General features: G+C 34.7%; 1 protein-coding gene across 5 annotated transcripts in view; it reads right to left on the bottom strand.

The window, feature by feature from the left end:
- LOC106871259 (eukaryotic translation initiation factor 4 gamma 1) overlaps nucleotides 1-22,545 on the bottom strand; it is a 91,040-nt gene that overhangs the window by 50,680 nt on the left and 17,815 nt on the right. The window contains exon 1 of one of the 5 annotated variants that reach the window (XM_014917617.2): nucleotides 8,510-8,654. The exons of the other annotated variants lie outside the window; for them this stretch is intronic. The gene's annotated coding sequence lies outside the window, so the exon portion shown is untranslated. Of the gene's footprint in view, nucleotides 1-8,509; nucleotides 8,655-22,545 lie in introns of those variants that run through there. 5 annotated transcript variants of the gene reach the window in all.

Here is a 22,545-nt window from a genome sequence, read left to right as displayed (position 1 = left end):
TGTGTGTGTGTGTGTGTGTGTGTGTGTGTGTGTGTGTGTGTGTGTACTGTATTTCTTTTCTATCCACAGTCAAATACCTTTTAAGGATTAATCTTAAGGTAAAGGAACCATTGTCAACAGAAACAGTCTATCAACTAACATACTGATTAGATTTTGAAATAGCTTAGATTAGCAAAAAAATACACCATTTTGATAAAAAGGCAGTCAATAAAGTTAGAATACTTCACTGAAAAAAAATGTTGAAGCTAAAATTAAGAGTGACTAGCGGAACACTGTCTACAAAATAGTAGGCACTGACCTACCCACAATCCTAATTTAAAAATAAATATTTCCAAGTCACAGAGTAACCTAATAGCTATAATACACAGCAAAGAAGACATCAAATTTTGACTGCTTTTCTGCTTTGTGAGAGACAAATGTGCCCAGTAAACGATTCTGATCATATTTCTCTAAATTGAATTTAGCAGTTGCAGTTGAAACTGAAATGTCTTATAAATGGAATTGAGGTGTATTGATTTAATTCATACATCAAAAACCATCCTGCATTTTTTTTTTAATACCTAAAAGCAGAATTCTTCAGAAGTGCTGGTATTAATAATACAAGACAGATGATATCTAGAGTTTGCTATATAATATTCATGTGGCTTGTGTGAGTCAAAGCATGCTAGATTATCTAATAGTTAAATATTACTATTAGATATCTAAAACATTACTCACTCATGATTTTAGAAGGCAGCATTTACGTAAGAAAACATTTAGAAATACATCTTCCAGAACATGACCTATGAGAGAATAATATACATACATACAGCAGCAAAAATCATACAAGCATAGGAAGGGAAGATAAAATAGTAATTGTAGGTAAAGTGATATCTACTCTAATAATAAAGTGATAGAATTATTATTAAATGTCTCTAATACCAAGGATTAAAAAAAAAAATAACAAACAGGAAAAAAAAAAGCAAGTCTAGAAATAATTGGCAGCAAGCATGCACAATTCAGAATATAGATAGAAATAAAGTAAGTTTATTCTGTAAAAACTTCACTAATCGACACAAATTCTAATCGAAATTTAATTACGTCACATAACATGAAAAGATTTAAAAAATGCAAAGATAAAAAAATATTATTTACACTGAATACAACTTTTTTTCTTGTTTTTCCTTGTTAAATGTTTGGGTTGATATATTTAGTGAAAAATAATTTTTTACAAAGCAGACTTACCCGTCTGACTGCCAGAACTGTGTGAGATATAAACGGAGCTCTTATACCTACTTCAATAGAGATCAAGGGCAGTGTCTACAGACTGGTCAATGAGACGTCTGAACTAAAGACAAAAATGTACCAGGCGACTTAAACAATTAGGTAGCAGACACCTTACTAATCAGATAGTTGCACACCATATATAACAATCTCCAGAGTGTCAACTAGATGTCTTTAAACATTTTATCATCCACCACTACCACCACAACTGGACAGCAACTATCTAAGCACACCTTGCAACACCAAAACTTGCTAACTGCCAACCTTAACACATAACAGAAGACCAATAACTGGACAACTAAAATCAAATTTTAAAACAATTATAGACTAAACAGAGTTTACACAAAAGCGATTTCAAGTAGTGGCTGGGTGGTAACAAGTTTGCTTCCAAACTACGTAGTTTGGGGTTCAGTCCCATTGTATGGCACCTTGGTTAAGTATCTTCTACTATAGCCCTGGGTTAACCAAAGCGTTGTGTGTGTGTGTGTGTGTGTGTCATAAATGAGTGTCACTTTCATGAAAGCTGTGTCCTTTGTTTCCCAAAATCTTCCATGAAAACATGTCTAGCAATGGGAAAATATTATCTCAATTGCAAACATTTGATGGTTAGCAACAGGAAGGGCATCCAGCTGTAAAAGAATCTGCCTCAAAAATTTCCACCCAACCCAAGCAAAGTGGAAAAGTGGACATTGAAATAATGATCAAATGGGCGTAGTAGGCATGGTTGCTTAGCTAAGCTTACTTCACAGTGTTGTAGTTCTGAGTTTGATCCTAAAGAATGGCAACTTGGATAAGTATTCCGAGTATTTTATTGCCATTGTTTCAGGTCAGCCAAACCTTGTGAAACTGGACAAATGGAAACTGTAATAGACTTTATCCCACATCTTGTTGCATCACTGCCACCATCTAATCATCAGACATATCCACATGCATGTACACTTCCATCCCCTGTGTGGCTGCTGAGGTGTGAGCAATCAGAATGACAACAAAATTTATCTTTAAAAAAACCCTTAGGAAACAGTTGGAAAAAGAAGAAGAAAAAAAAAACCATTTCTTTCTAAATCTTTACTTGAACATGGAATATTCAGATTTATAAAACTAAATCACAAAGACCAATCAAGAGTGATCAAGCCTCACAAAGGCAACCAGCAAGTCACAAGTCCCATAATTATCAGGTTATAGAAGCAGCACGTTCATACGATGTATCTAGAGAAAATTGTTATAAGGGAAGCTCTCCAGCATAAAGTGACATTCACAGCAGAATTTGAACTCATTAGTGCAATTATAGATAGCTCCCATTGTTATCACTGCCCACAGTACGTATTTACAATGAGGAGAACTGGGCCAGTTGAGAACAATGTCTCTTAGTCATATGCAACAATGTATAAGTAATGGAATACAGAATGGAGAGCTTTTGATTGGTAAAGAAAACACAGCCAAGCTTACACAAAAAGATATAGAATAATTTCTTTTGCCTGGATACAAGGTTAATTTTTCATTCATTTTGTAAGTGAAGAGTATGGTTTATTGGCTTAACACAATGTTACTGATATTTCTCTTTATAAAACCCTACCCTAACTCAAATGAATGAAAGCTAAATGAACTAATTTGATTAGATGTTTCAAGAACACTGAAATCAAAACTCACTGAGTGTTTGACAAGCGTATATTTCTGAGTAGACAACTGTCAAATTTGGAGTAAGGTTTGATCTCAATGTTCTTGAATCCTCTAATCAGATGAATTGATTTTTGTGCTTTGTTCATTTTGGAAGTTTATAAAGTAACACTGTGTCAATTCAATAAAGTATAAGATTATCTGCAAATGTTAAGTAAGACTCTATATCTGCCTAGAGAAAGCCACTCTTTTCTAAAAGTCATGTGACCTCTCTCAGACATTTTTATTGTATTAGATAGCTTGCAAGGTGCATAGTGACCTCATTAATGTTGGCACTCCCTTATTCTCCTAGCATAAAATCCCCCCTCCCCACTGGGCACTCATGGCAACCTCACTAGTGCTGATGACACTAAAAAAAAAAAACACCCAGTACAAACTGTAAAGTAGTTGGTATCAAGGAGGACATCTAGCTGTGGAAGCCAAGCCAAAAAATCACTAGAGTGCAATGCAGTCCTTGGGTTCATTGGATCCTGTTAAACTGATGCCAAAATGGAACACATGCATTAAATGATATGATCATAATCTTACCTCAGTTTATCTCACTGAAGATACAATACTGTCAGGTTCTATTGGGATCAAGTTAATATGAAATAGAATCTAGTTCTCATTTGTGGAGTTAATAGCAATAAACTATTATTCTAACTTGCAAGATTTCTAGCCAACTTGAATTCTACAAAAGCCAGGATCAACCACCCCATATATTTTGTCAGTTTATAGAAAACAGGAACAAAAAACTCTAGATACTGTGCTTATCTTTTACTTCTAATTGCCAAAACAGATTTAAAGATATACAAATAATAAAATACTTGAAATTAAAGTTTTATTTGTGTATTTGTGAGAAGCTGAAGACCTTTCAGCAAGGAATTTGAATGACAAAACTAAAAAAGACACATTTAATTACAATTGTATATATATATATAACTTCAGCCAAAGGAATGTCGGCAAGATTATTTATTTAGTTATGATTGACAGGAAATTGAGCACCAAAGTAGAATTCAAGCATACTTAGCCCCAGTTTATAATAAAAAAGGCTTAATTTAATCTTTTAATAAGTATATCTAAAGACATTTTTGCATAGAGCATAAGGAAGAGAATATCACATGCTAAGGTTATCTCCACAGATTTTTTATAGAAACTATAGCCAGCACATCTAATGTGAACAACAATGCGATTGAAGATGGAAAAATAGGTAATGAGTGCATATGCAGGTTTCAATAGTTTTAACTAAATATGGTGTCCCTACAATATGGTGTAATCAACATGTACATACAAGCTTCCAGGTTTGTGATTAATATGTAAAATTGGTATATCCAATAATGTGACACTGCTATATTTAGTGGATATTTAAGCAATGAGTTCATGGATGGTTAATGGGTTGGATGGGTGCTGAAGAAAGAGTAAGAACTCCTGAAATATGGTATATACACCCATTACCTATTTTTCCATCTTCAATCAATTACATTAGACATATTCAAATATGAAACATCGTAACAAATTAATTGTTGGTTATAATTTCTATAGAATAATTTGCAGAGATAACTTTAAACATGTGATTTAATAACACTGCTAACACAGTAGGACACAGTATTGACTTATAAAGCATTTAACATATTCTGTCATATATTATGATTGCATTACAAAATATAAGTGTTCCTATGAGTAATTAATAGGAAGAGAATGTGTCAAGTAGTGTCAAAACTTCAACCCCCACTAAACATACACACACACAAAATGGTGCTAAATTTTGATTCAATGTAATGAAGTGTGATGTCTTCTAATGCTGTTAAAATTGTATCCACCACCACTAAACTTGCTGACTGTATTCCATATTTATCAATAAAACTCACTCCTCCTCCACCTGTTATCTATATTATGCATCAAACTTACATTCCCCTCAAATTCTTCCTCACTACAGTTTCATTCCGATCAGCAAACATGTTCAAAATGAATATGCACTTCAAGCAGTTATCCACTCAAAAAAGTTTATTAGTCAATATTACACCTGTCTCAAATCTACCTTGTATTGTTCTGTGGCATAGATCAATCTCAGATCAACCCCTACCTCCTTTGTTCTACTGCTACTACAAACAACTTACTGCCAATCTAGCATGACTAGTACATTTCTTTTTATGGTTTAATTAGGAGGGACTGTACCCATCACTTCAGCGGACCCTCCCATATATTAAGGTCTATGTGTCTTTTTACTCAGTTTCATATCTGAAGGAAACCACAGGCAGGAAGGGAATTCAAGACGATATTCTGATATGGGGCCAAGGCCAAGGTAGAAGTGACATTTCAGGTGGGTTGAGATGGATATAGTATGTAATCAGTTAAGAACAACGATGGTATGCACTAACTAGGAACAATAGACTAAACACTTGCAAATATTCTCAATTGCAATCAATGTCTGTTTAAAGAAAAACTTGATTCTAATCTTTCTTGCTTTCTGTCAGTTGTTTTTGTCTTTTCCTTTGATAGACTATTTTTTTTGCATTAAAATGGAAAAAAAAAAAAAGGAAAAGAAAGAAAGAAAGAAATTCGCCACCATATGTCCATGGGAAATAACAACACCTGTCAATGAAAAGAGTAGGTCATGCCATTCATACACTCAGAGATAAAAATTACTTCTGAAACAACCTCATAGAAATCCTATTGACGCAAACGTATATAAATAAACGATCAATATGTCAAATATTTAATAATAATCAATTTTGCAGCTATTCACATGAAGCTTCAACAGAAATAAATAAGCTCGCCCACACCAACAGAATACAAGTACTTTAACAGCAAAAAGAATTTATTGGGCAAAAATGATTCAAGTATGGTTTACTATGCCAGCTAAGTCATGGCAGAAGCCTTCACTTGCAACATTTCATAAATTCTGTAGTATGAGAGTTAAATAAACTAGGATTAGATTCCCCAAAATTATATACCAATACCCACAACTTATTGGAAATGTATAAAAAGTATCTAATAATTCAAGAGGTGCACAAACAGTGAGAATCCAAACAATAATGTCTGTTCATTCTTTCTTAATGTTTTACCAGATACAAATGTGAATATCTGATCACTGTTGTTTCGTGCCATTAGAGAATACCTTTTCCTTTTAGACTATACAAGGGGGTGCTGAAAAGTTCCTGGCTTTGGGTAAAAGAAAACACAAGAGGATTGGTTAATTATGGTTTTATTCAACATATTCCCCTCTCAGATTCACACACTTATTGCAGCAGTCCTTCAGTTTTTCTAAGCCCTGTAAAAAAAAAATTGGAAAGTTGGGCCTCCAACCAGGCCTTTCATGAGACCCCTTAAAGCCAGGAGCTTTTCAGCACTCCCTCATGTGTCCATAACACATTAGGATTCTTGCTGTTCTGCACGCACCCCATGAATTATTATCTGCTTGGCAGACACCAGCACACATGAACAAATGATTTTGTTTGCTGATTCCAAATAAACATGAGCTCATGCACTTGTCAAACTTATCAGTCTGGTGGTGTAGCTTTGACTGAGGAGACACAATGCGGTTGAAACACTGTGGGGTATCAAAACTCTCTTATACTGATGAATTACATGTTATGAACTCACACAGTCTAAAGAGAGAAGTTCTCTAATGACAAAAAACAACAGAGATCAGATATTGTTGAATCTGCCAGAGTGTATTAAGAATGAATAGATACATTATTAGAAGCATCTATGTTTCTATAATGCATTTTATGACCAACAGTTGTTTACAAGTTTCCAATGGAATCAATAGCTCAAACACCACTATGTGTTTCTGTTATATTTATTACTATTTCATACAGAAAGGGTTCCCAAGGTTTTCATATACCAAATTCCATTCATAATGCATATGATCAACTTAAGACCATGGTGCCTATAGCAGATGTGAACTGAAAGCTCAATACTTTGATTATGTAGCTGGGTGATGTTAGAGCATAAAACAGATGACCCTTAAATTGGAGTGAGATGTCAAGCACAACAAGAATCTGGAAGGGAATTTTGAGTAAGCAATAATATATAGTAGCAAGGGGAAAGAAATGGTTCTGGAATGAATCTTTGAGAGAGCATTTGTAACTCAAGCTTTTGTGTTCCAAAAAAAAGAATATATGGTTTAATGATTCAGCAAAATGCCTTTAGATTTAGAGTGCAACACATAGGCAAAAGGCTTGGGCATGCAATCCCCTGGTGCACTATCCTTAAGCAATAAAAGACAATAATGTCAAAGACATTAGGGTCTGGAGTACCTTTACCTCTTTTTCCTTTATGCATTTTTACTCCAAAACAAACTGTCTCACCTACATTATGTATTTGCACTAGCAAATAATCTACATCTTTCAACATGCTTTACCTTGCACTATGAATGGTGCAAATTTTATCCCTCTCTTTAAAAATTAACAGAGCAGTCCCTACTTGCAAACAATTCTTCCCAGCAATTATCTTTACTTGCTACACATGCAGCTTTTTGAAAAGACATCAAGCCTTTTGTTGCACTAACTCAAGACTTATACACTGATTCTGAATCTCTAATCAAATTACCAAGCCTGTTTCAGTAATTAAACCACTGCATTAGTAACAATTGTAGCTTTTACTGAGATTAAAACCTTTTACGTGCACTATCATTCACACTTTGTCATTTTAAATTGTTCTGGCCACTGACAGCTTGCAGCCTTACATTTCTTCAATGTTTATTGGTGCCCCCCCACCTATTCAATCAAATTCACATTTTGGAGGAATGTTAAGAGAATAAGCACAAGAAAAAATTTTTAACCAAATAAAACCTTATGTGGTCCAATTTAAAATAGAGCAGTGTTACATTATCCTTCCTTGAGCAAACAAACTGCTAAAAACAAGCAATTTTTTTCCAGGAGTTTCAAAGTAGACCACCAGTTCAATAACTTGAATTTTAATATAATAGGCATTACAGGGATCAGTTTATAACTTTGGATATTCCTAGCTCAGATGTTCAAAACCTGGAAACTGTCTGCGTAACTAATTTTGGCTCCTTCTTCAAATCAATATTCAAATTAAACCATCCAATAAATAAATACAATATTTATGAACAAGCACTAATATGTTTTAAGTAGAGAGATATGTGCACAGTAACTTTACAGATTCTTAGAAAAGTAAAATTAACAGAATCTCATGCCAATATTCTCATTGATCTGGGGGTTAATTATTCAGCAAATTCTAAGAGAAGAGGCTAAACTGAAACACCACCCACCAAAAAAGACAGAAGTTGTAACTAAACAATGCTTATAAAGCTCACAAGCATAAGGAATCAACCTGCTGCAAATCAGCTGTTTACAAGAAGGTTTTTGAAAATGTACCACAGCTGAGAATGAAACGCATAGTTGGCTTCCTTCTGTTTATTACAATTTCCTTTTTTATAATGGTAGGTATGTATGTATATATATATATATATATATATATATATATGACGACTCTACGATACTCTAAAGAATTCAAGTAAATATTAAAATTAAATCATCCAATAAATAAATACAATATTTATGAACAAGTTAAAAATTTTATATAAAAGAATTTAGTAAACCGAAAATTGTAACTAAAATCTCACACAATTCTGAAAAAATCCAATCTGGAATCTCTATTTTGAAAACTCTTGTTCCATTTAAGATGTCTGCTCTTTAATTCTCTAAATATAAGTGGCTGAATTATCAGCCACAATGTTTTGAAGTGCTCGCAATATGAGCAGCAGATCTAACAACTGCTAACTGTCCTTGTTTATAAACAAATCGCCTAGCAACCTTCTGACCAATCAAAGACCTTGATTCATATGACCTATGGCTCTTATAAGGGGAAGTAAGCTTGTGGATTTGGGTGAAATTTTCCCCCCCATGTTTCGCAGATTTAAATCACCAAAAAATGGCCTGGAGAAAACTATCAACTGATCAGGCAATAGATCGAATATTAGACTTCAATAAGGAGCGATCCGTTAGTAAGAGAGCAATTTGGAAAGCGAAAATAGTTCTGCACCAATTGATAATAAATAAGAGTTTGCATAGCATTGCAGTCACTATTGGTTTAGAAGATGATGCACAAGATGTCACTATAACAGCACCGGACCTAGTCATTCACTTCTGTTACCAAGTCACAAAACAAAAATCTACAGGTACAAACATTTTTGTGAAAACATTTTTTGAGCATGTATGAGGAGAGGGAATTTCTTGAACAAATATCTAGATCAGCAGCCAAAAGGTTAAGAATTAGCTGAACTGAACTTCTTCGTCGGTGACCTATTTTTGATAAGCTTATTCTCTAGGACAAAATATTGATTACCTTCAAAAACACATAAGATTATGGAACCTCATTCCTTTCTCAAGAGCATTAGCTATATGAGTGAAATAAACTAGATTCACACAATTTATAAAATAATGAAATTTAAAATGACAACAAATATACAGGCATGAGCAAGTAGATTGCTTACAGTTTATACTCAAAGAAAATGAATTAGCTAATAATGTACACACACCACTTACTCTCTGAAACACCATATTGAAATTCAAATTATTTGCAGTGATAATTTAAGATGCTTAAAGTGCAAGATCTGTGCCTTTGGAAAAGGTAACTGAAAAGTTTCCTAACCACTTGTCTGTGTATCTATATATCAACTATAATACAATCACAAAAAGAAAAAAATTTCTAAAAATAATGAGCATAAGACCAAATAAAAAAAAATAATTGCTGTACAAAAACAATTTATATTCTCTTTAAATAGAATGTTATCCAAAGTGACAGAAATTTGGCTTTTCATAATCAAATTAACATGTTTTTGATTTAGACACTAGACTAATTCCAGAGAGTGAGATGTAAGGTCAACAATTGAACTGATACAATTACTGGTACTTATGGACTGCTCAGAAAGAGATATAAAGTGTCAACCTTTAACTTCAAGCAGGGCTTCATCATTCCTGAAGGAGGAACCCCTTCTTGGACTCCTACTGCTGTGTCTCTCTGACCAGTCATGGCCATGTAGGCCCTAAGTAGTGGGTGAGATCATCTCGCCATCTTGTCTTTGGTCAGCCTCTTGATTTTGTCCATTGTCTTGGTGTCCATTCGAGCACCTTGTCCATCTGCTGTCCTTCAGTCGCATGATGTAGCCAGTCCATCTATATTTGTTCTCCTTGACGGTTCTCATGTCATTGACTTTCTTGTCCTGCAATGTGATGTCAAGCATGATTTGTTCCATTTTCTGTTGGGCTACAGCAAGAGCATTCATGATTGGTAGCGTTGAGAGCCCATGTTCCTTTGCTGTAAATCATCACTGGCAGTTATGTACTCATTAAGTTCTTCCTTTTAATTTTCATGGAAGCAGTATTAAAAGCAAAAATAATTTACAGTACTAGCCTCATTCTAGATGTATAGCATACCAAAGTTCACCCTAAATTTCTACCAATTCCACATATTTACCCAATATTCATTTTATCATAAAATGTTTTGGGTTTTATTCTTTTACTTGTTTCAGTCATTTGACAGTGGCCATGCTGGAGCACTGCCTTAAAGGGTTTTTAGCTGAAGTAATCAACTCCAGGACTTATTCTTTGTAAGCCTAGTACTTATTCTATCGGTCTTTTGCCAAACCACTAAATTATGGGGGCATAAACACATCAGCATCAGTTGTCAAGTGATAGCCATTGGGGGGGGGGGGGAGACACATACAAATACATATTACACACAGGACAGGCTTCTTTCGGTTTCCATCTACCAAATCCACTCACAAGGCTCTGGTTGGTCCGAAGCTATAGTAGAAGACATGAAAGTCTATGGGCTGATTGTTATATTTTATAAGTATATTCTGATTCAAAATAGCCAGCCACCCTTAACCTTTTCTCAACTAGAATACATGACTTATTAGGTTTAAATAATGGGTAAATGCATATGCCACGCCTAGTAAACTGACGTCAATATATAATACCAAACAGAAAGGAATTCCCAAATATGTGGCTACTGATAGAACATTTCTTAATGATAAAGACTCTTTTGTCTCAAAACATTCTTCTTAAATAAATACTACATAGATATAATAAATGTTCCTATATTAATGGAAAGAGAGAGAAAGTATCATGTTTAAGTAAACATTTGCGTAAGAAAGATTGTTGTAATACCACACAATGGTTAAGATATGTGGATTATTATATCATACATGAGAATATGCATCTATAATTTACTAATTCCAGAGAGCTGCCTCCTACAACAAATTTAACAGGTTATTGACCTATCAACCAAAGAATCAATGGTTCACAGCTCCCATTAATGGCATTCTGAATTTTGAGAACAGCTGAGTTAGTGGTTCAATCAAATTTTTGGTAGTGTGACATGTGTCTGGTCAAGGATACTGAATATATGCATGGGACAATTTACTGTTATATAGATATAGTAAAGGAGAAATAGGTCACATTATTTAGTATATATGAATTCATAAGCTTCTTTTTCCATTGATTTGAACTAAAAGATTCCCTAAGATACACTGAATTGACTTCATCAGAACTGGGATTAAACACAACTCTTGTCAGGCTACAATCCTAAATGCACCCCTGGCAACATACACATTGCACAATGTTTTAAAATTTTTAAACTAATTTTTTCTTCCCACCAGACAGCGGGGGTGGGGCTAGACTAAACATTGCTGAGAGATGTATATTTGACACTCCTAGCAATATAGTATTTTATCAAGCACACACAAGATGGCTTTCCTAAAATTTTATCTCCATATTGTTGAAGAAAGGTTTTACATCTGGATATAATTTCTACAGTTAACCATTTTAGCAAAGTGAAATCGACACCCTGAACAAAGTAGATGTACTCAGAATATATCAGACATATAAATAACTTCATAATAAATGTATACAGAGATTTGTTGAACCATTTTGATTGAAAACAAATATAGACATCAACTAAATATAAACTTCATATTTCAAACTATTTTGTGAAATTATCTACATTGATAAAACTGCAACTGTGTATCAAATACAAGAAACTTATATATTTCATTAGTCTTTAACACATTAACTGTGAAATTAAATTTCATGGTTATTCCAGTAATGGTGTTAAATATCTACCAAAAAATAGAATCAGTATTTTCTGGTAGTCACACTGCCTCAATAAACTCAACATGTCTCAACAGAAAATAGTTTAATCCATGATATTCCTCAACAAAAGATAGATTGGTACATAAAACTGCTTTCTACAGTAAAAGAGTTGCAGACCAAGCTATTATTGATTCAAGTGAAGAATCGGGAGCAGTAAAAGGACTTATGGTATTTAGCTATGTCCTTTACATTTTGATTTCAGATCCCACCAAGGCTGAATGTGCATCAGCCAGAAACTGGAGGCCAATCTTAATGGACTGTATCCTTCCCCAAAATTCAACATCTCGTGCCCATGTTAAAAACCTTCAGAGATTAAGTAAAAATAAATAAAACTATAATAAACAAATTAATCAACAAAACAGTTCACACTAAGAAAATCAACTCCTTATCAGGAAACTTATCGGCATTTGAGAATTTCTCAAACTCAAACAGGATGTATTAAAAGATTTCAGAATGAAGACTGCAACAAAAAGATCCTAAAATAAATTGTTAATTAAATATATTTCAAGATTACTGACACCTATGTGATAAATTTATTTCCCAGTGATCAATAAACTTTATCACATGACTCTGTAAAACTCCATGAAACAAACATACAATGCAAACAACACTGGCTATTCACATATTCACATACTGACATGCAATCCTGCAGGAAGGAAAGGAATGCCTAAGAAATCCAATATAGAGTGAGCAGATGTTTATCGGCACTTTAAAATAACAACACTGACTAACGTTGTTGATATTACAGAAGGAGTTGCAATGGATCCTAATGATTGCATGGTGATGGGTGAAATACTGAAGAGCAGACTGAAGTACAGCATGTTCTGTGGGTTGCATTGATGTTTTCAAAGAAATACTTGTGCGGTACAGTTTCATGCACACTACTTTATATCATTAGCATGTCTATAGAGGTGTCACTGCGTCTAAAAGCTAACCTAAGATAGTAGCTAAAACCATCATAAAGATTGCTTAAGTAAACATACAATGGTAGCAAACTGACCTCAAACACAGGATAGCTGAATACTTCAATAAATCCACTTTGATGTCAGATGTTATAATCATTATGCATTCAACAGAACAGTAATTAATTGTTAACTACGAAATCTACCATTTCCAATTAATTTTACTAAACACAAAGTGGGTTGAGATGTTGGACTATTAATACAGAAATGAAAGATTCAAACTCTTCACCACACAAACTCAGACAAAAAGCAAAATTCCAATTGTCTCATTCAATTAGCCTGTCTGCAAAATGACATTACATTCACTTACAAAGTTATCATTTAACAGCCACATTCTGTGCTGGCACAGATTGGACAGTTTAACAGGAGCCAAGTATCTAGAGAGCTCCAAAGCATACTTTGGAAGGGTTTCTATGGCTGAGTGCCTTCCTAATGCCAACCACTTAACAGGGTGTACTGGATACTTTTCCCTTGTGGTACCTGGTACCAGGTCATGTTAAATAATAATCATCATTAGAAGACCAAGTAAGATAAGATTCCACAAACATGATCCTTGATGCTACCCTAGAGAGCCATCCAACATATTCCAGCATGGAAAAACAGATTTAAGCAATAAAGTTGATACTAATTTGTTAAAAAAAGGTAAAACATGAGAATCAGATTGCAATAATCATCTTTGCTATTTTTCATGCGCATCAATTCCTTAGGTTCTTTCATTCACAATTTCAAAAATGCTAAAATTATATTTCCTGGACGATAACAACCATGAATTCAAACATTTCCTAACCAGTAGTATGCACTCGTTAAGCAAAACATGTAATTGCCTTCCTCAACTTACCTGGCTACACTCCTATTTCAATGCTGAACAGTAAGTGGTGGAAAAAAAACATACAAAATAATAAATAAATAAACAAAGACTGATGACTGCGAAGTTATGCACAATTTCAGAATCTTACTGCAGTCATTAATAGTACTCTTGAGAAGCAAGATATTACTTCTGCTTCCTTCTAGTCTCTTGGCTGGCTGGCTTCATGCTCTTGCTTGATTTGGCTGGTGTCATTCCAAGTTAGTGATCCCAGAGACATCATCATGCATAGAGCCAACCAGATCCACCAGTGCTCTCATGCCAGCCCTTCTGCATCTTTCAAGGTGATGTCGAGACTGATCTACTCCCTCATAGGTAAACAACATTTATCTTTTGGCTTTATTCAGACAGCCATTCCTGATATCATTGCCAATCACACATTGACCCAATGTTCTATTAACCCTTTAGTATTTAAACTGGCCATATCCAGCCCAAATATTCTTGTTTTATGTTCAAACCAGCCAGAAAACTGATTTCTCACATCTACCCTACAATGTCGTTCCAAAAAATAATCACACCATCAAAATCTTGAAGCTACAAGATAATGCTTGATTAATTTAAAACAATGTAAATGAATAAGTATTACACTTGACAGAAAAATTCTAAAGGCTAAAGGGTTAAATGCTGCTATAACTACAGTAAAGTACAGTTGACTAAAGCAATCACAAACACATGTATATGTACATACGCGAGTGTATATATGATGTATATATGCATACATACATTCTTCCTTGAAATTCTGCAGAGGGATTCCATGCTTCTTACGAACACAAGAGGAGAATAACTATATATAGGAGTCTCAGTGTTATTTATGGCAACAATAGGTTATAATCAAGAAGAATAAAGTTGGGGATTGAACAACAACTACTACTACTACTACTATCCAAAGGAGAGACAATCATTAATAAAGAAAAGGATCTAGTTTACCAACAGTATGCAAATAGTCAAATTTGCTCATCTGCATTACTGGTAGAAATAGATATAAAACAGCAACTAATACTTTTAACATAGTTAAAGGGTCTGAAATTTTAGGAGGGGAGGTATTAGCTAATTAAATCAACCCCATATTTTGACTGGTGTTTTTATGTTGACTCCCCAGGGGGATGAACCACCACAAGATCCAGTCCTTGTGGTAGCTTGTTTGCCTCACTGATCCTGAGAGTTATTCCAGTGGAGCACAAGCTCCTAGTGAGGCCTCCCACAATGGACAGGTCAAAAGACAGAGGCCCAACGAATATGGACCACCTCTTCCCAGAAGCAAAAATACATCTGTGTAGAGCAAACACTCCTAATTAGAAAGAAACAATGTTACAAAAGCATCAATAACATTTCAAAACCAACATGAACTGGGAGAAGAAGGCCTCCTTTCCTCAGGGAAACATGACATGGTGCAGCAAAATCTGAAAGGAGACTACACTAAGGAAACCAACATTTTGGATAACACATCAGGCCATAACCTGAAACCCAAAAGGGAGGTAGAAGAGAGGATGGCTTAACCCTTTTGTGTTCAAATTATTCTGCCAAATGTCATCATCATCATTGTTGTTTAAAGTCCACTTTCCATGCTGGCATGGAGATGTCCAGACTCCAGTTGTTGGTTGTGAATTAATCATATATTGTCTAACAGCTTTGAGATTTTAATGTAGTTGCCTATTTTTAGAATGACATTGTAGGGTGGGTGTGAGGGGCTAGATCTGACCAGTTTGAACATAAAACAGGAGACATATTTGGGCCGGATATGGCTGGTTTAAATGCTAAAAGGTTAAGCTTTTAACATTCAGATTATTCTCTCAACTGTAATGCTTATTTATTCATATTGTCTTGAATCATTCTGCTTGCCATTGTGTTACTTAGCCTGTTGGTAATGCTTCCATGTGATTAGAGAAAACAAGGGAGAAACAAAAGCAGAGAAAAGAGGGAGAGAGAAGCGTCCACGGCATGAGGTAGAGGGAATGTAATTGTAATGCTTTCATGTGATTAATTGAAGGGAAACAGAAGAGAAAGAAAAAGAGGATAAGGTGGAGAGTGAGACAAAAAGAGGGAGAGAGAAGCGTCCATATGGGGTAGGGGGAATGTAATATTTATTACATGGTTAAAAAAGTTAGTTGAAGAAAGAGGAGGAAAGAAAACTGACCCTGAAAGGATGGAAAGTGAAGTCAATCTTGGCAGAACTTGAACTCAGAATGTACCATTAAGCATTTTGCCCAATGTGACAAAGCAATTACATTGACCCCTGTACACAACTGGTATTTATTTTAGCAACCCAAAAAGGATGAAAACGTCACCTCAGCAGAATTTAAACTCAGAATGTAGAGATGGATGAAATGCCACTAAGCATTTTGCTCTGTGTACTAACAGTTCTGCCAGCTTGACACCTTAATAATAATAATAATGTTTTCTACTATAGGCACAAGGCCTGGAATTTTGAGGGAGGGGTTTGTCAATTACATCAACCCAGAGTTACACTTATTTCATAGACCCCAAAAGGATGAAAGGCAAAGTTGATCTCGGTGGAATTTGAACTCTGAATGTAAAGATAGATGAAACGCCGCCAAGCATTTTGCCCAGCGTGCTAATGATTCTGCCAGGTTGCCGCCTTAATAATAATAAACTTGTGTATCAAAAGAAGCTTAAAATAAAATGGATGGAGCACATAACATTACCTTAAATACTAATTTAAAAAGCACACATGCTTTTTATTCAACAGTAATTTCTATACAGTTGTAATTAGCAACTAATTAAAATGAAGAAATGTTGATATGAACTATATTGTACAACAAATGAACACATACAATCACATAAAAATTAAATAGTTTGTCTTTTCATTAACAAATAGTAGCTTGAGAATGATACTATCTCATCCTCAAACTGATTTTTGTATAGTTTTATTCCTTTTTTTCTTTTGTATTTTTATCCTAATTCTGAAAGGTATCCAACTGTAAAACATTTCTGTCATTAAGTCATGCAAAGAAAGTCAAAATATAAAAAAAAAACATCGACCTTAATATCAGCTGGATATCTAAACATTTGCAATATCCTCATTTATCATAATTCTCTTCCTCAGCTCATTCGTAAGGTTCGGTGTTTTGATGTTTAGTCTAACCACAAACACATGCCTTCAATTGTCCACCTCTTATTACATAGTTACCTTCATCATCATCATCCTTACTTAACATCCTCCTTCCATGCTGGCATGGGTTGGATGGTTCGACAGGAGCTGGCAAGTCAGAAGAATGCACCAACCTCCTACTATTAATTCATAAAGCACAACACCAGTAATATAGTCAGCTCTGGTTTGACACCTAATCAAATCACATGTTCCTAATTTTTCTGATTTACCCCTGCACATGCAGACTACACACAATTCTCTTTATTCCATTTCATATGCTCAAGAATTCTTTATATCCCATGTATAGCAGAGTGGTTAAAAAACCTGCTTTCCCAACCATGATTTCAGATTCAACCCCACTGCATGGCACCATGGTCAAGTGTCTTCTACTATAGCCCCAAGCCAACCATAGCCATAGGAGTGGAATCAGTACACAGAAACCGAAAGACTATCATATATATAGTTCAACCTTTCAACTATCCGAGCGCATCTAACATACATAAAATTGTGTAGTGTTGTTGAAGCTCCTGCGGGGAACTGTATGTAAACAGATTTAATTCCATCCACCAAACAAGACCACACTTTGTTACTATCAAATACATTACTCCTAGGTTTGGTATTTTTAACCCTTAGGCATTCAGATTACTTTGTCAGAGGTAATATTTATTCACATTGTTTTGAATTAGCCCTTTAGGACTTCTAAAACTGGCCAGATTCAGCCCATCACACTCACATTAATGACATCTTAAAGTTACAAAATAATGCAGGATCAATTCAAAACAATGTGAACAATTAAGCATTATATTTGACAGAGTAATCTGAATGCTAAAGGGTGGGTTAAATATGCATTATCGCACAGCTTCAAGAATTCAACAATGTTATTGTTTATATTTAGAATGAGACTGAAGATAAGTGTAAAAGGTTGAATCTGGTCAGTTGGAGTATGAGACACATGGAATATTTGGGCTGGATATGGCCACTTTAAATGCCTTTTAACTTGAAAACACATTTTCATGATTGAAACACTTTAATCCTTTAACTTTCAGATTACTGTCAAATGTAAAAAGGGTAAAGATCCCCTTTGGTCATGAATGACCATGGGATTGCACCTAGAAAGTTACCCTCCGAAGCACAAGTCCAGGCAAAATTGTTTATGGAAGATCAGCAGTCACTCATGCATACCAGCCTTTCCTCTCCACGCTGCCAGTGTTATCCAAGGGAAAGGCAAAGGCCGATTCAGCTTGGCACCAATGACATCACAACTCATTTCTACAGCTGAGCGAACTGGAGCAACGTGAAATAAAGTGTTTTGCTCAAGGACACAACACACAACCCGGTCCAGGAATCAAACCCACTACTTTGTAATTGTAAGCCTGTCCCCCTCTAACCACTGAGTCATGCACCTTTTACTGTCAAATAATGCTTACTTATTCACACTGTTTCGAATTAATTATGCCTTATATTGTAGCTTTGAGATTTCAATGATGGGATTGCATATTTTCAGTATGACATAGTAAAGTGAGTGTAAGAGACTGTATTTGGTTAGTTTGAACATAAAATAGAACATTTTGACCAAATATGACCAGCTTAAATCTACCTATGATTACTATATATTCCTAGCCAGCATTTAACCTAGTGATTCCTAACATGGGGCACACACCCCATGGTGGGGCCAGCAAAAACCTGTGGTGGAAAGTAAGATCCTTTTTTTTTTAGTGGGGCATGGAATTGTGAATATCTTTTTTTTTACAGCAAACATACTACACCTATACTTTTTTGCAATCACTGGTGGGGTATACATTTTTCTGGAAAGTTATAGTGGGGCCTGGGGGAAAATAAGTTGGGAAACACTGGTTTAATCATTCTTTTCAACCTTCACAAAATATGGAATTACAACCTCTGAGGGTAACTTCTAGCCACCAAGGGGTTCAAGAAACACAACCAAATCTTCCTTGAGGGATGTGTTATATAATGCAGTCCCTGATATATATATATATGAGAGTGCAGGGGGGAAAAAAGACCATGGAGTGAAATGCCCTTTTCTCATAGTTTTCCCTGGAAACTAAAACACCTAACCACCTTAGCTTCTGCAACTTTTGAAGTACACTACTATAAAGATCCATTTTCAGTTGATTTGAGAAAGACAAAGAGCAAACCTGAAAGTAAAGCGTTTTTGAATTTGTTCCAGATTACACACACTCTTTACCTGCCATTGGATATGATTAAGTTACATGAGAAATGAAGAGGCGAGAGAGGCATGTGTAGAGTGTGCAACCTGACTTTATTTCTCGGCTAGCAATTTCACTTATGTTTGAAGTGCATGAGCATCACAAAACCACACTTCTGTCCACAAGAAGTAGAAACCAGTTATGTTGTGTTCAAGCAGATTTTTAAGCTGTTACATGAAAGTGGATCATCATCAAAAAAAAAAAAATGATCACTGCTGTCAGTTTAAAATTCACTTTCCCATGCTTGCATGGGTTGGATGAGTTTACTGAGACAGATTTTCTATGGCCAGATCCCCTTTCCTATTACCGACCCTCACTTGTTTCCAAGCAAGGTGATATTTTCTAGGACATGTCCTTGCAGAATATTGGAACTCAATTTACAGCTACGATGTAAAACCAAAACATGAACACACACACACACACACACACACAGGATTTTTTCAGTCATACAATGGGACTGAACCCAGAACTGCGTGGATGGGATGCAACATTCTTAATATAACCTTGCTAGCACTTCAAAACAGGGGAAGATAAAATATGGGATAGGAAAAACTATTGAGGTTTTACCTGACAGCTTTACAGAGTGTCAAAACTAATGTGAATTTTAATTATTTTATTATCATATTTCTAATAACATACATTGCACATCTGTTTCAATAAAGCTTAAAAATAATGATAGTGGAAGTGGTTTGCAATACAACAGTTATTATTAACTCGGTTGTTTAGAACATAAAAGGTTCTAAAAATTATAATTTAAATAAAGATTTTAACCCTTTAGCATTTAAACTAGCCATATCTGGCCTAAATAGTCTATCTGTTTTATGGTCAACCAGCCAGATCCAGCCCCTTGTATCTATCCCATAATGTCATTCTAAAAATAAAGAAATCATAGTGTCAAAACTTTGAAGCTATGAGATAATGCATGATTAACTGAAAACAAGGTAAATAAACATACATTAGATTTGATAGAGTAATTTGAATGCCAAAGGGTTATAAAGGTGGTCTAGTATTATAAAAAGGGCAATCTCAGACAGGTTGATATCTAAAAGATTAACTTTGTTTTTGATTTGAAAGGCCATATTTATTAGTCTCAAATTTTGGCACAAGGCCTGCCTTTTCAAGAAAGGGGTTCATCAATTATACCAACCCTGTAAGGATGAAAGGCAAATTCCACAAAATTTGAACTCAGAACATAAGGACAGACGAAATGTCACTAAGCATTATGTTTGGCATGCTAATGGTTTTGCCAGTTCACCACCTTAAAGACCATAATTATTGAATTAACATAAATATATCAGCAACTTCATTAAATTTTCTTTTTCAATTAGTAAAAACTAATGGTTAAGAAGGAATCTAAGAACATTCTTTTAACCCTTTGGTATTCAAACCAGCCATATCCAGCCTAAATATTCTACTGGTTTTATGTTCAAATCAACCAGATCCAGCCTCTCCCACCTACCCTACAATGTCATTCTAAAAATAAACAATCATATCAAAATCTCAAAGCTATGAGAAAATGCATGATTAATTCAAAACAAAGTGAATAAATAAGAATCGCATTTGACAGAGTTAATAATTAACTGTCAAGACAAATATTACAGCTATAGACACAAAAAAAAAAAAAAAAAAAAAAAAAAAAAATCACAAATGTTATAAAGATAGATGGCTGAAAAGAAATTCCATCAAAAACAAAAGAATTTTCACTTAAGAAATAATATCATCTGTGTGTCAACACATACAATCTTGCCAAAACTAAATTTTTATTTTATATGGATGTTGGTGAACCTTGCAGCAGCATTACAGACAGTTTCCTGGCAATATATCTAAGAAAAGTGTAAGCCAGCCTTGCAGAAACCTTCCAAGAAAGGACTTTCTTTCAAACTGGAACTGCTTCGTTTGCTAACATAAATTGTATGCATGTATACATACAAATCATCAGCATCATTTTAACATTTACTTTTCAATGTTTACAAAGTTTACTGAGAGATTTTTTAATGATCAAATGCTCTTCCTGTCATCAATCCTCATTTACACACATTCACACAAAGTACATATATCTTAACTTTTTTCACAAAAAGTTTCATGTTACAGCAATCTCCAGGTGGGGACAGTTACAACCCAGATTTACTTGTATATTTGTAGTTCTTGATGTGGATGTATTTCTATACTTGTGTTTAGTGATTGCTGCTATTTTTTCTTAATTTTTAACTGAGTATTTGACAAGGTAAGGTGTCATTAATTTGCTTATTCTGGATTTATCTGTTAATCTAATTAAGCCCAATCTTTTATACACACACATATAGTCTTTGTTTTCTTTTGTGAGGTTATTTTTCTTTTCCAGGTTATTTTGCATGGTCTCAACGAATGTGACATCGGAATCACATGTAAGCAGCTCCTTTCCCCAGAAAAGGAAAGATTTGGCTGCTATTTCTTGCATGCCCTGCTACCACGTAACAGGTATTTTGGGTCCTTTACCACAGATAGCAGTTACGTGGTATCAGGGTGTGTTAGAAATAGCAGCCTATTCTTTGAAAGTGAGATATGTTGAATGCACTTGAAAAAAACCTACGGAAAAAAATTATTTCACACCAAGGTTACGAATGGGTCTTTTATGCCAAAAAGAATTTTTGTAATGGTATTCACTTGAAAATAATTTTTTAAAAACCATTAAAATATTGTCTGTTTGACGAAAGCTCAAATATAAATACTTCTTATACAAACAACATTCATTTTTGAAATCACATTCACTTAAAAATATTTCTAAATGATTAAAATATTGTGTTTAACAAAAGCAAAAATAGAAACATTTTTTGTTAAGTCACTATATAATCGAAAGGTAAGAGTTACTTCCCTTTCAGGATCAAGTTAATTTCGGAGACTTTTCCCATTATGCACCGTTTTGGGTATTTATACCCCGGAAACCCTTAATATCTTCACAACGACTTATCCAATTTATGCGAAATTTATTTCATTCCGCATGTATTTACATTTCAGGGGAGACTTAATTCATAGTATTTACCCATTATGCACTAGTTTGCCTGAGTAACATTGCAAGCAAGCAAGATTCAATTTGACACATATATATATATGTATGTATGTATATGGCTGAATGGTTAAGAAAGTTACTTTGCAACAACGTGGATTTCAGCTTAGTTCCATAGTGTTGAATTTTAATCAAGTGTTGTCTGCTATAGCCCCAAATCAACAAATGTTTAACATTCGCTTTCCATGCTAGCATGGGTTGGACGATTTGATTGAGGACTGGCGAACCAGATGGCTGCACCAGGCTCCAATCTAATCTGGCAGACTTTCTACAGCTGGATGTCCTTCCTAACACCAA

The sequence above is a fragment of the Octopus bimaculoides genome, chromosome 25 (genome assembly GCF_001194135.2).
Source record: "Octopus bimaculoides isolate UCB-OBI-ISO-001 chromosome 25, ASM119413v2, whole genome shotgun sequence".
NCBI lineage: Eukaryota > Metazoa > Mollusca > Cephalopoda > Octopoda > Octopodidae > Octopus > Octopus bimaculoides.
This window is presented reverse-complemented; position numbering and strand designations above follow the sequence as displayed.